This window comes from Mandrillus leucophaeus, unplaced genomic scaffold (genome assembly GCF_000951045.1).
Source record: "Mandrillus leucophaeus isolate KB7577 unplaced genomic scaffold, Mleu.le_1.0 Scaffold536, whole genome shotgun sequence".
In the NCBI taxonomy this organism is placed as follows: Eukaryota; Metazoa; Chordata; class Mammalia; order Primates; family Cercopithecidae; genus Mandrillus; species Mandrillus leucophaeus.
In genome coordinates this window covers 487,479-501,998 of record NW_012105764.1, presented here as the reverse complement: position 1 = coordinate 501,998, position 14,520 = coordinate 487,479, and positions in this window count along the sequence as shown.

Here is a 14,520-nt window from a genome sequence, read left to right as displayed (position 1 = left end):
AGACCCTGACAGATCATCAGGCATTAGATTATCATAAGGAGTGCAAAATCTAGATCCCTCACAGTTCACAATAGGATTCACTCTCCTATGAGAATCTAATGCCATCACTGATCTGACGGGAGACAGAGCTCAGACACTAATGCAAGCCATGAGGACCAGCTGTAAATACAGATGAAGGTTCGCTTGCTAGCCCACCACTCACCTCCAGCTGTGCGGCCCAGTTATTAACAGGCCACAGATCACCACTGGTATGTGGCCTGGTTTTGGGGACCCCTAGTCTGCAGTATTTTATAATTTTAAAAAATCTGAGCACAACCTATTTGAGCTCTGGATTTATCTTTGGATAAACGTTTCTAACAGGATTTATTGCTAAAAACAAAATTTCATGAACAAAGGATACTTGCAATTGAAATAAGATTTTCAAAGGTTTTAATATACATCTACATAAATGTTAGAAAAGGATCTCTGAGAAAATTTTTAAGTCCATAAGGATTATTTCTGTAAATGTTTACAAAAGTAATTTTGATAAATATAAGAAAGGTGAATAACAAAGATGTGCATGTAACCATTAGAAACAGAAAAAATATAATACATATAAACAGAAAAATAAGTCCTTGTTATTACCCTCATTTTTTCATTGTCATAATCTATTTTGCTTTTATAAACCAATAGTTTTTATAAACCTTTAAAATTTGATATATAAATCTGAGACTCTCTTTAAATATAGTGGCTATATTCTTGAATCGAGTATCACAAATAAAGAATATTATATTTGTATTTTAGAGACTTAGAATAGTATAAGCTATATTTAAGAAGACATTTCAGACAGTTAACAGTATTTGTAATTTTATCTGGAGGAAACATTATTTTAAAGGTATTTATTAAGAAATTTACTTAAAATGCTCCCAACGTAAAATATTCCAGAAAAACCTAGTCAGGTTTCTACAAAAAGTATTTAGTTTATACTGTAGCTACTATGACGGTTTACACATTACATTTATTTAAGATCACATCCTTACTGAGATGTAAATTGCTGTCACACTTTTTTTAGTCTTATTTATTTTTGCCTCTCCCATCTTCCACCACTGAATGAAATCAAGGCATCAAACATTGGTTTCATATATTTTTTATAACAAGAACTATAGAAATTGTGTATGACGAAAAGGTCTTAACTACTGTTTAAAGAAAAAGAAATTGTGTGGCTTATTTTTAAAGTGTGCACTCACACGCACACAAAGTAGTAGGGTTGAAAGGAGAGAAAAAAGAGTAAAAGTTCATTGGAACCCAATGATTTATTGGGAAAGGCTCAGCGAGCTCACATAAAAACCAAAGGGGGGAAGTGGTCGGACATTGGGTCAAATCTCCATTCACATGTTGTGTAATAAAAGGCTGACTGTAGCCTTTCAGCCTTGCTTCTAGTCATAGACAATGGCAATTGCAGAGCAAGACTAATAACAGGATTTAGCATAAATCCACCACAGGAAGTGAACAGTTGTACTGGCAAATAATTAGCCAGGAAACATTTTATAGCAGCATCAGGATGCGTCCGTGAGCTTTCAAACTCTCAATGCATTTGTGATCATGAAAACATAATTAGTTCTCAGCGATTGTAATTTTTGCGTGTGTTTGTTGTAAGATGGTTCCTTTCCCCTCCTTTCTTTTCACAAGCAGGCCTTATTTTTCCTATCCTAATTTAGCAGCCCCAGCGAGGGTTTTGAAGTCTCGAGGGAGGGGTTTAGAATGTTCTCTTTTTTCTCCTGCTGATGCTTTTTTATTGCAAGGTGGATGGTGTTTATTTTGCACAGCTAACAAGTGAGTTCAAAGCAGTACGTTGCTCTTGAACTTTTGCCAGATTCCCAAAGCTGAAAGCTCCCCTGCGTGGTAGAACCGACCTGTACTATCAAAGCCTGACTAATTTACAAAGGAATGTCAAAATGACTGGTGCACTGCATTTTCCACCACCCGCTTCATTTGACACTTAAAGGAAAGCTAAGTGGGAGTGTAAAAGGAAGGAAATTCATTCAAGGAAGCGTACCTATAATGTGTGAACTAATTTCAGAAGAGAATGGGAGCTCATTGCTGAGTACTTGCATTTTCATCTTCTGTGCTCTTTGTTTTAGTTACTGTTTTTGTAAGGGTTGCTAATAAACATTATGCTTCTGTTCTCACATCATCCATATTAGGAGGAAATGCTGTCATTAGACTTGGCTTTGAAATCCTTTGTGTCAAAGTGTCTACATGAAGCTGCTTCATCTGATTTAGTCACACCAGTCAAAGAGCGGCCTCAGGAACACAAACACTTGGTCCAGGGCGATATTTTTCGCCTTTCAACACTCCAAAAAATCATTTCCTCAGAACCAAGAGAACTACATATATGAACAAATATAAATTGTTTTTAGAGAAGACAAGACTGATAAAGTCCTAAACTTCACATTGAAAAGCATAATTCAGAGATATTTGAAAATGGAATTCAGTTCACCTAAAAATTACGCTGAAACAAAGGTCACAGAGAGTCAGATCAAAATAGGAGACTTTGATTGAATTTAGTCTAATTCTAATCTCTGTGTTCTAATAGAATTTTATAATCTCGAATTTTATTTAAAACTTATATTGAAAATACGACATTGACATATTCACCCAAGTAAGTTCATCTGCAAATCATTTCTTGAAGCATTGACCCTAAAATTTCAGTACTATTTCTGATTGTTTTCCCAAGGAGTTTGCCGTGATTTATATAAATTGCCATTGTCATCACTCAGGTGAACAGAAATCTCACCTTCAAAGATTGTTTTCCTTGCCTGAGTTTTGACCATGCATTTCTTAATTTCTACCTAACACTGAACTCCATATCTCAACATGACTTTGACCACTAAAAGTGTACCTTATCTCTGTTACCAAAATCTGAGGTAATCTGGCAATGCGTCAGTTGCTTGGAAGTGAGCTACTAAGGTAGAGTCATAACGTAGTTGTCTAAAAAGTGAATGAATGTCAAACTGAAGGCCATGCTGCTTAAGGATGAAGGCCAGAGTCAGATGGATCCAGGTTTGCATTACAACTTTAGCACTTACTAGTTCTGTGGCCACTGCTAATTAATGAACCTTTCAAAGGCTTTGCTTCCTCATGTGTAAAATGAGGCTAATTTTACCACCTAACTTGTGGTTTATTGTCCTCTGTACTGTGAATGTCAAACAATAAACACTTAATAAATGTTAGCTATTACAAAATCAAAGCAGTTTGGAAATAATATGCTGCAAGAATCAGGAATTCCCTCAAGTGGCCTTAAAATACAAGAAATATGGCCAAGCTTGGCTCACACCTGTAATCCCAGCACTTTGGGAGGGTGAGGCGGGTGGATTACCTGAGGTCAGGAGTTCGAGACCAGCCTGGTCAACATAGTGAAACCCCGTCTCTACTGAAAATACAAACTTTGCCACATGTGATGGCACACTCCCGTAATCCCAGCTCTTTGGGAGGCTGAGGCAGGAGAATCACTTGAACCAGGGAGGTGGAGGTTTCAGTGAGCTAAGATCACACCATTGCACTCCAGCCTGGGCAACAGGAGTGAAACTCCATCTCAAAAAAAAAAAAATATATATATATATATATATATGAACAAAAATCTGGAGGTAAGGGAAACTTCGAGTTTGGTATCATCAAATTTCCAGCTTTGTCTTGCAATGTTCTTGGTCTTTCCTGAGTTAGTTTTGTCTTCAGGATAGTGCCTCTCATGGTTGCAAAATAGCTGCCAGCAACAACCAGAACAACCCATGTCTTTGTTCAAATCTACCAGAAGAGAGAGGGGAGGGAAGTGCTCTTCAACCATAAAATAAAACTCCGCGCAGTATGGCTGAGAAAAACTTAAGCTCCATACCCGTCATATGTGTCATGATGGCAGACACCAGAGAAATATTTTGCGCTGACTGTCTTAAGGTTGGTTTTTCAGAGCTAGTTTCTAGCATGGGAGAAGAGATTTCTTTTTTCTTTCTTTCCTTTTTTTTTTTTTTTTTTTTTTTTTTTTTTGAGACAGAGGCTCGCTCTGTCGCCAGGCTGGAGTACAGTGGTACCATCTCGGCTCACTGCAACTTCTCCCTCCCGGGTTCAGGCAATTCTCTTGCCTCAACCTGCCGAGTAGCTGGGACTAGAGATGACTGCCGCCACATCCGGCTATTTTTTTTTTATTTTTATTTTTTAGATTTTAGTAGAGACGGGGTTTCACACCATGTTGCCCAGCCTGGTCTCGAACTGAGCTCAGGCAATCCGCCCGCCTCAGCCCCCCAAAGTACTAAGATTACAGGCGTGAGTCACCGCACCCGGCCAGGAGAAGATATTTCTTCTTCCTTTTTTTTTTTTTTTAGATAGAGTTTAGCTATTGTTGCCCAGGTTAGAGTGCAGTGGTGTGATCTCAGCTCACTGCAACCTCCGCGTCCTGGGTTCAAGCAATTCTCCTGTCTCAGCCTCCCAAGTAGCTGGGGTTACAGGCTCATGCCGCCACGCCCGGCTAATTTTTGTATTTTTAGTAGAGATGGGATTTCATCATATTTGTCAAGCTGGTCTCAAACTCCTGGCCTCAGGATATCTGCCCTCCTTGGCCTCCCAAAGTGCTGGGATTACAGGTGTGAGCCACCGTGCCCGGCTAGGGAGAAGAGATTTCTATGATTGATCTATACCATTGAGGATCTCACTGTAGAGCTGAATTGAAAGTCATCTTCCCCGGAGTCACATGGGCTAGATACAGAAGGGTAGATGCATAGACAGAGTTAGGATGTTGTTAGGAAGATTGAAAAAAATTGTGGGGGTCTATTAGTCAGGGTCGCAGAAGAACAGAAATGGTGCATTCAAACTGAATAGTTCAATACATTTCTAATCACAAAGGTAAGGGCAGAGTTACTTCTTTTAGCAACAACAGCCAGGAACTGTTACCAAGCCTAAACCTGAAGGGCTAGGGGAAGAAGTAGTTAGCACAACTCAGGAATCAAATGACTGTGAATGAGGCCACCTGATAGGATTGTGACCTTTATCAGGGGACTCAGCCAGTCCCCCACTCATCCTAAATAACTTTACAGCGGTATTTCAAGGATTGCTGGGGTATCACTCTCCTTCCACCCCCTAATTTCTTCCCAGTGCCTCCTGTTGGTGGAACTCAACCAGAAGCTAGAGGGCTTGAAAGCCTGCGGGTGGAGTTCAGGGAGGTCAGTGTCCCAGGCACAGAATGAGATGGGAGAAGAAAGGAAAGATAGCCAGAACAAGAACCTGGAACAGTCCACTTCTGGGTAAGCAAACAACAGAGTGCAAAAGTATGCTCTAAGATATCGCAGAAATAGAAAAGAAAGAAAGAGGGGGAAAACAAAAAATAGAAATATTAAAGAAGGGTAGAAGAAAAAAAAAGTTTTTCAGCAAACAGAAATAGGTTGGAAACTCAAGATTTAAGTGTGATTGCAAACGTGCAAAGATTGCACATTTTGCTAAGGAGAAGGGGATTAATATTTTCAGAAGCTGGAGAAGGCAATCAAAAACAGCCTCCCTGGAAAGTAATGCATTAATTCATCTTGCAAATATTTTTAAGTGCCTACTCAGAAAGGCAATATGGAGGGAAAGAGTACTTAAAAACTGGAATTTGGGGCCAGTTTTTCTGGTTTTGCATTGTGAAGTCACCACTTACTAGCAACCTCAAGCAAATTACTTCAACTCCCTGTGTCTCCACTTCCTCATCTGTCAAACAGTGATATTAATGATACATTTCTGTTGGGAATCTTTGAGAATTAGATGATCTAAAAGAAAACATGTAAAACACTTTGAACCACCCAGTACGTACTAAATGTAAAATAGATGTTAGTTTTTCTTATTACACTGTGCTGGGCGCTGTGCTAGGTGTTATTTTAATCTTACCACCACCAAGTTTACTTTCTAGTAGAGACATATAAGACCTATAAATAAGTATCATGACATGCTATAGATGGTATGATAAAAATGTGGCCGTGTACAGATGGGTCAAAGAGAAAAAAGTGGTCAAGGAGTTTGGATAAGAGGTTTATTCAGGGAGTAATCTCTAACTTGAGTCTTGAATGAAGATTAAGAATTTGCTAGGCAGGTTAGACTGGAGAAAAAAGCACTGTAAACAGAGGAATTACATGAACAAAGACATAAAGACTCGAAATAACATGGCTTCTTGGAGCAACTGAGTACTAAAGTTGGAGGAAGAAGGGATAATTCTTTTTTTTTTTTCTTTGAGACAGTCTCATTGTTGCCCAGGCTGGAGTGCAGCAGCATGATCTCGGCTCACTGCAACCTCTGCCGCCTGGGTTCAAGTGATTTTCCTGCTTCAGTCTCCCGAGTAGCTGAGATTACAGGCATGAACCACCACACCCAGCTAATTTTTGTATTTGTATTGTGTATTTCAAAGTAACTAGAAGAGAAGAATTTTAATTTTCTCAACACAAAGAAAAAAATTAATGTTTGTGGTAGTAGATATCCTAATTACTCTCATTTGATCATCACACATGTATCCAAATATCACATGCACCCAAAACTATGTACAACTATTAATATGTCAATAAAAACTTTTTAATTCCAGGAAATAAAGATGATGGGTGGTTTAAAAACAAATAAATATATTTTGAAACAACAGTATCTTTAAATATTGCACAGCCATTAAAATTGGGTGTCTATAAGAATATTTACTGATATCACATACATTGTAATAGCTAATTTTAAAAGTAAAATATAAAATTACATATATGATGTGATCCTTGTTATTAAAAATACATAAACATGTCCACACAAAGGTAATTCCAAGATAAATTTAAAATTGTCACGTACTCTAGTTGGTAAAATTTGGGGTTGTTTTCATTTTCTTTAAACATATACAGTCATGTGTCACATAACATTTTGGTCAACAATGGATCCCATATATGGCAGTAGTTCCATAATGTCACAGGATCCTCGGGGTGTCACTTTTCCAACTGGAAACCTCTTCAGCCAGTGGCTCCTTTGCCTGAGTTGTGCTAGGGCCCGCTGGGCCCGTTTCACCCACTCAGCCTGACAGGCTGAACTGGGCTCACACTACTGGCCTGGAAACCACAACTGCCAAGGGTGAGCCAGGTGTGGAGTCGTGAGGGATGTGTGAGTGAGTGAGCATGGGGTCCAGCCACTGAGCACTGCCAGGCAGCTCCAGATGCTGGTATGGGCACCTGTTCTCTGCAACGCTGTGGCTGGACCAGGAGTACCACAAGCAGCTTCCACGGCTATCATAGGGAAACGCAATGGCGCCTGGAAGCCTGGAGATGCCAGGAGCCACAGAGTCCCAAAGAGGGTGTCACAGCCCTGGGTCAGAGAGCTCCTAGGTCTGGGATCCCTGAGGGGCCACAGTTCTTCTCTCCTTCTTTCCTTCTCATTGCTCGCAACATGGTAGTACAACATTGTGTTAATGCTGGTATAAACAAACCTATTGCTCTCCCAGTAATATAAAAGTATAGCTCAGACAACTATGTACAGTACATAATTCTTGAAATGATAATAAATGGCTGTTACTAGTTTATGTATTTGCTATACTATACTTTTAATTATTATTATTATTATTGTTTTTCGAGATGGAGTTTCACTCTTGTTGCCCAGGCTGGAGTGCAATGGTGCCATCTCAGCTCACTGCAACCTCCACCTCCCTAGTTCAAGTGATTCTCCTGCCTCAGCCTCCTGAGTAGCTGGGATTACAGGCATGTGCCACCACGCCTGGCTAACTGTGTATTTTTAGTGGAGAGGGGGTTTCTCCATGTTGGTCAGGCTGGTCTCGAACTCCCAACCTCAGGTGATCCGCCCGCCTCAGCCTCCCAAAGTGCTGGGATTACAGACATGAGCCACCATGCCTAGCCTAATCATTATTTTAGAGTGTTCTCCTTCTACCTATAAAGTAATTAACTGTAAAACAGCCTCAGGCAGGTCCCACAGGAGATATTCCAGAAGAAGTCTTCATCATAATAGGAGATGACAGTTCCATGCATGTTACTGCCCCTGAAGACCTTCCAGTGGAGCAAGATGTGAAGGTGCAAGACAGCGATACTGATGATCCTGACCCTGTGTAGCCTAAGCTAAGGTATGTTTGTGTCTTCGTTTTTAACACAAATGTTTAAAAAACAAACTAAAATAAACTAAAATATTTAAAAATAGAAAAAAAGCCTATAGCATAAGTATATAAAGACTGAAACTATTTTTGTACAGCTTTGCAGTACATTTGTGTTTTAATCTAAGTGTTAGTATAAAAGAGTTAAAAAGTTAAAAAAAATTAACTTTATAAACTTTTACTTTATAAAGTTGATAAAGTAAAAAGGTTACAGTATGATAAAGTTAATTTATTATTGAAGAAAGGAAAATATTTTAAAATAAATTTAGTGTAGCCTGAGTGTACAGTGTTTATAAAATCTACAATAGTGTACATAATGTCCTAGGCCTTCACGTGCACTCACTATTCACTCACTCACTCACTCACTCACCCAGAGCAAGTGCCAGTCCTTCAAATTCCATTCATGGTAAGTGCCCTACACAGGTGTAGCAGTTTTTATCTTTTATAGCATATTTTATGGTATCTTTTCCATCTTTAGATACACAAATACTTACCATTGCGTAACAATTGCCTATTCCCTTCAGTACAATAACATGCTGTACAGGATTATACCCTAGGAGCAATAGGCTATACTACATAGCCTGGGTGTATTGCAGGCTATGCCATATAGGTAAGGACACTCTATGATGTTCCCACAATGATTAAATCACCTAACAAAGGATTTATCAGAACATATTCTTATCGTTAAGTGATGCATGACTGTGCATAATTTCTAATTTTTCTACAGTGAATATGTACAATTTATAACCACAGAAATGATGAAAGTAACTTTGTAAAGATTAAGTTTCTGTTCTTTTATCTGGTTTTCATTTTTTGTAAAATTGTGTGTGTATGTAAGTACACATATATGTAAATTTATATCATGTTTTATCCTTATGATGTTTCTAAAACAATGGGAAAAAAGTTTTCTTCTATTCAGTTTATAAAAAATTAAAAGTCACTGATGCTATTTAAGAGACATTTCAAGAAATGGTTAATATTATGAATCACCAGTTACAACTTAAGTTTCAATTATTTTTAAAATTTATGTAGGTGCAATGGCTCATCGTTATGGTGAGTGATGAAGTGTGATGTAACTGTGGATAACAAGCAGATAAAGTATAATTTCACAGTCTTACATCAATTAATTTCACTTGGCCCAACTTCACTCAGTAATAAAGGTGTTTTTAACTGGTCTCCTTTCTAGTTTACCTCTTTTTTCTTTAGACCATTGCAGGGGCTATTTCTCTCATGATTCTTGGTTCATGGGAAAGGATTAACATTTCTGTGTGGACCTCTAATAATCAGACCTGGTCTAAATTGTTCTCCTCATAGCTATCAAATACCTAAGTTAGCATTTCTTTTCATACACCCATCCACAGAATTTTACTGAGTTGGTTTCTGCCATATTCAATTGAGTAAGTAATGATTAGATGTTTTTTATGTTTCAGCCATGGAATAAAGGGATAAACAAAACGATGCAATTATCTTTAAAGGGTTCACAAACATGTGAACAAATGTGAACACATAAGTAGATGTGTGTGTGTACACACACACACACACACACACACACAGTGTTGAACTGAGACTGGGATGAGAATTCAGGAGTCAGAGAATGTTTCAGAACACAGATGGCATCAGAGTGGTACTTGAAGTCTGAGTAGTAGCTCATCCTACAAACAAGGTGGAGAGGGATATTTTAGTGAATGCCAACAGCTTGAACAAAGATATAGAAGCATTAAAAGACACGATGTGTGTAGGAGATAGTGGTAAATTTGGTAAGGACTTGGGCACATGGGAAGGTGTAATTTGAGATGAGTCCCATTGTATTTGATGTTACAAAATCAGATCTCTACATTGTAAGCAGTGAAGAGGCATTATCTTGTCTTTAACCAGATGATTATTTGGGGGCCAGATTTTTGTGACAGAAAGAAAATTTTGGTGGGGATAGAGGAGGAAACTGGGGGCAGATACAATTGTCTAGAGGCTCTCGGGAAGAGGGAGATAAGAACCTGAATCAGGATCCTGGCATGTAATTATGTAATAAATAGGACACATTTGAAAATGGTTCTTGGTGAACAGACTTATGAGAAAGGACAAAAGAGAAGTTAAGGGCAACACTGCTTTGTCACTGGATCCGTGCTGTCTAAGACATGTCCTCCACTCCTGAGGTCAGCAGTCATGTATCTGCTTATATCTCCCGGACTTATGTCTTCAGGACAGACACACATTATCTAGTGTCTACCTGTTATAACCACCTAGACCTGTACAGCCCATAAGCATTTCAAAGTCAACAAATTGAATTAAAGCAAACATTAGAAACTTCTCCTCTAAATAACTTTTCTCGACTACACTCCGTTGCTCAAAAGGTGACATCTTCCTGGAGTAATTCATGAGTTCTTTTACTCACCTCCACCACCCATCCACTTAATTACTAAGTCTGGCTGATTTTTATCATTGGAATTTTTTTTTTTTTTTTTTTTCCAAACATGCCCTTGCCTTTCTCTCAATACTTTTCTCTACCTCTGAGTCATCAATTTCCCTGAAAACTACTCCTACCTTTACTCCATCCAATTCATTAAAAACCCCTGCCAATTTTACCTCCTAAAGGTTTATGTTAATTCCACCTTTTTTCAGGCCATCACCTTTTCTCAGTTTTATTAGTCAATTGCTTTACAACCTGTAACCAGTTCAGTTCCTCAGAAATATTCGCCTGACCTATTAGCGCACCTTTAACGGGCTTCTCCACTTCCCATTCAGTTCAACTTCCACCCCTTCCTCCAAGCATGTCGTCAAACACAGATCTGCCCACTTCACACCTCTGTTTATCAACTTTCATAGCCTCTCTGTCACCAACAAGATAAAGGCTAAGATCATCAGCAGGGCTGACAATAAATTTCCTCTCAGCCCCCATTCCCTCCCCCACCATCAATTCCCACCACTCCAGGTTTCACTAAGTAGTTTCTAATTACATATATTAGAATAACCATAAATACAACTTACCAAAATCAAGGCTATTTAGTCATTTCCTGTTCTTTTATGAGCAACCCGTGGTTCTTCAATACCTCTAATTATTGAATTAGAATATATTACAACATTCTCCAAAGGACACACAGTAGTCAAGTAGTCTCAGATAATACTTATAAATGTAGTTCCAGAGCTCTGTATTAAGATATTGAAACTTTAATAGCATTTCCTCAATGAAATTACAAAACAATTACTATAACTCAAACTAATCTGGTTTATTTTTAAACCTAGCAAACAAAAATAACAATAATAATGATAATGATAGCTACCATTTATTGAAGACCAACAATGTCCCAGATGTTGATAAATGCTTCATCTGCATTGGAGGTAGAGTATCCCATATCCAAAATGCTTGGGACCAGAACTGTTTCAGATTTTGAATTTTTTAAGATTTGGGGATATTTGCACATATATCATGAGATATCTTGGGGATGGGACCCAAATCTAAATATGAAACTTATTTATGTTTGACATATGCCTTGTACACATAGGAGGAAGGTAACTTTATACAATTTTTTTTTTAAGATGGAGTTTCGCTCTTGTCTCCCAGGCTGGAGTGCAATGGCACGATCTCAGCTCACTACAACTTCCGCCTTCTGGGTTCAAGTGATTCTCCTACCTCAGCCTCCCGAGTAGCTGGGACTACAGGCATGCACCACCACCACCACACCCAGCTAATTTTTGTATTTTTAGTAGAGATGTGGTTTCACCATGTTGGCCAGGATGGTCTCAATCTCTTGACCTTGTAATCTGCCTGCCTTGGCCTTCCAGAGTGCTGGGATTACAGGCGTGAGTTACCACACCCGACCACTTTATACAATATTTTTGAATAATTATGTGCATGAAATGAAGTTTTGATTGCATTTGGCTGAGGTCGGGTGGGGGATCTTCCATGTGTGGCATCATGTAGGACTTTGGAGCATTTTGGATTTCAGATTTTCAGATTAGGGATACTCAACCTGTATCTCAACAGCTCTCAAACTATATATCGCTGTTGCCATTTTACAGACAAATACACTAAGTCTCAATAAGACTCAGGGTCTTCCCCAAAATGTTAATGCCAGAGCAGAGAGTCGACCCAAATCTTTCTGATTCCAAGGCTCATCCCCTTGCTACCATGACACACTACTTAATAAAAGTGTATTAAATGTATGAATATGTACATTAATGTTAAAAAACATACAAAGTTATCTTTCATTCTATGCTTAATTTCATGCTTCATGTCTACTTATTTTGTAAAAGCTTATAACATTTGCAATCATGTTCAAAGATAGCAACATAGTATCTTTAACTGTACACTTAACACTTGACTATAGATATGATATTCCCACTTGAATTAGTTGCATATCAAAAAATTTTTTTTTTTTTTTTTTTTAGACAGAGTCTTGCTCTTTCACCCAGGCACGATCTTGGCTCACTGCAACCTCCGCCTCCCAGGTTCAAGCAATTCTCCTGCCTCAGCCTCCCGAGTTGCTGGTATTGCAGGCATGCGCCACCATGCCCGGCAAATTTTTTGCATTTTTAGTGGAGACGGGGTTTCACCATGTTGGTCAGGCTGGTCTCGAACTCTTGACCTTGTGATCCACCTGCCTTGGCCTCCCAAAGTATTGGGATTACAGGTGTGAGCCACCACGCCCGGCCCAAAAAATATCTTAAACATTCTTGTGCATCTAACTATGCCAAGCCTCAAGTAAGTCTGAAACAATTGAAAACTTCTCAGGGAAGACTTGGTTAACTTTCCTCTCCCCACACGCATAAGATTAGATCCCCCTTTTATACAACGTTGCAACACTCGATCTTCCTCTTTCATACCATTTTTAGCAATTAGAAATTTAACAAGCTTTTTTTCTTTTACAGTTATTTCTTCAGGAACTTCTTCCACAGAGAAATTAAGAAGCCCACTGGAAGCAACAACTTGTTTACCTTCTTCACATTTTCTCCTATCATCTAGCCCTGTGCTTGGCACAGTATTTGTGCTTTGCATCTATCCCACGAGTAAATGCATGCATCAAAGAAGCAAGAAATACAGATATGTAAAAATACTCTCAATGTTAGGAGTCATCAAATATGGATTACAGGTATTGAGGAAAGGGAGTTATTGAGAGAGGTAAAAATTCAATTCTAGAAAACCATGGATGACATGAATAAGAGTTATAAACACTAATTAGTAGGCAGTACCATGAATAAAATAGTTTATTGAGTCTTATGATATAAAATAATAGATGATTAGTTTGATTAAGTTCCTAGTTATCTGAGCCTTTTTAAAATAGCTTGACAACAATTTGAAAATTTTTCTGATAATTATCACATATTTTTTCATCTACTGGTTTGTCAATTAAAATCTTAACCAAATTTAAGCTCTGAGATAGCATTCACATGGCGCTCTCATATAACTTTTCTAAATCTCTACACCCATGAAATGAAAGGGCTTTGCAATCACAACTCTTCATCTCATAATTCCTGGCTGATATATAAGGCAAGACTGGGGAACATACAGACATCATGCAGGAGGCACCACATTCTCTAAATAATGCCATAGTCCAATGTACAGTTGACAGGAATGGTACATTTGCAGTGGGCCTCCTTTTCTTCATCTGAAAAACTAGCCAGTCATAAATTAAACAAACAAAAAAAAAAAAAGGAGGAGGAAAAAAAAAAAAAACCTCATGAAATCCTGTAGCTTGGCTTTTTAAAACTTATACACTTTTACCATCATGTAGGAAGCAATGATTATAGAAAAAAAATGTAAAGAGCAAGAGATTCCGGTAGAGTGGAAAATTTACTGCCACAATTAAAGCTACAAAAGTATGGCTAAGAGCTATAGCAAGTCAGTTGTTTCCCAAGTTCTCAGTTATCTTTATATTATTTATTGTGGTGGCCTCCAAGATGGTTCCAGTGATCTTTACCATTTGGTATTCACATCCTTATGTAGTCCTCTCTCACACTGCACCAGGTTGGTCCGTGTGTTCAATAGCATACAGTAGAAGTAATAATATGTCACTTCTGATGTTAGGTTACAAAAAAGACAGTGGCTTTTTTCTTAGATTCCTCTCCTCTCCTCTCCTCTCCTCTCCTCTCCTCTCTTCTCCTCTCTTCTCCTCTCTCTCTCTCTTTCATACACACACACACACACACACACACACACACACACAGAGCTGGGGTCACCCAGTTGACAATGACATTGTATCAGTCAATAAGGAAGCCATATGGCAAGAAATGGAAATCTCTGGCCAACAGAAAATGAAGTGAAGCCTGTCAGTAATGATGTTAGTGAACTTGGAAGCAGATCCTTCAGCCTCGTCAAGTCTTGAGATGACTACAACTCTAGCTGATATTTTGACTGCTACCCCGACCCTAACTCAGAACCAACTGGGTAAGCTACTTCCAGATTTTTGACTCTC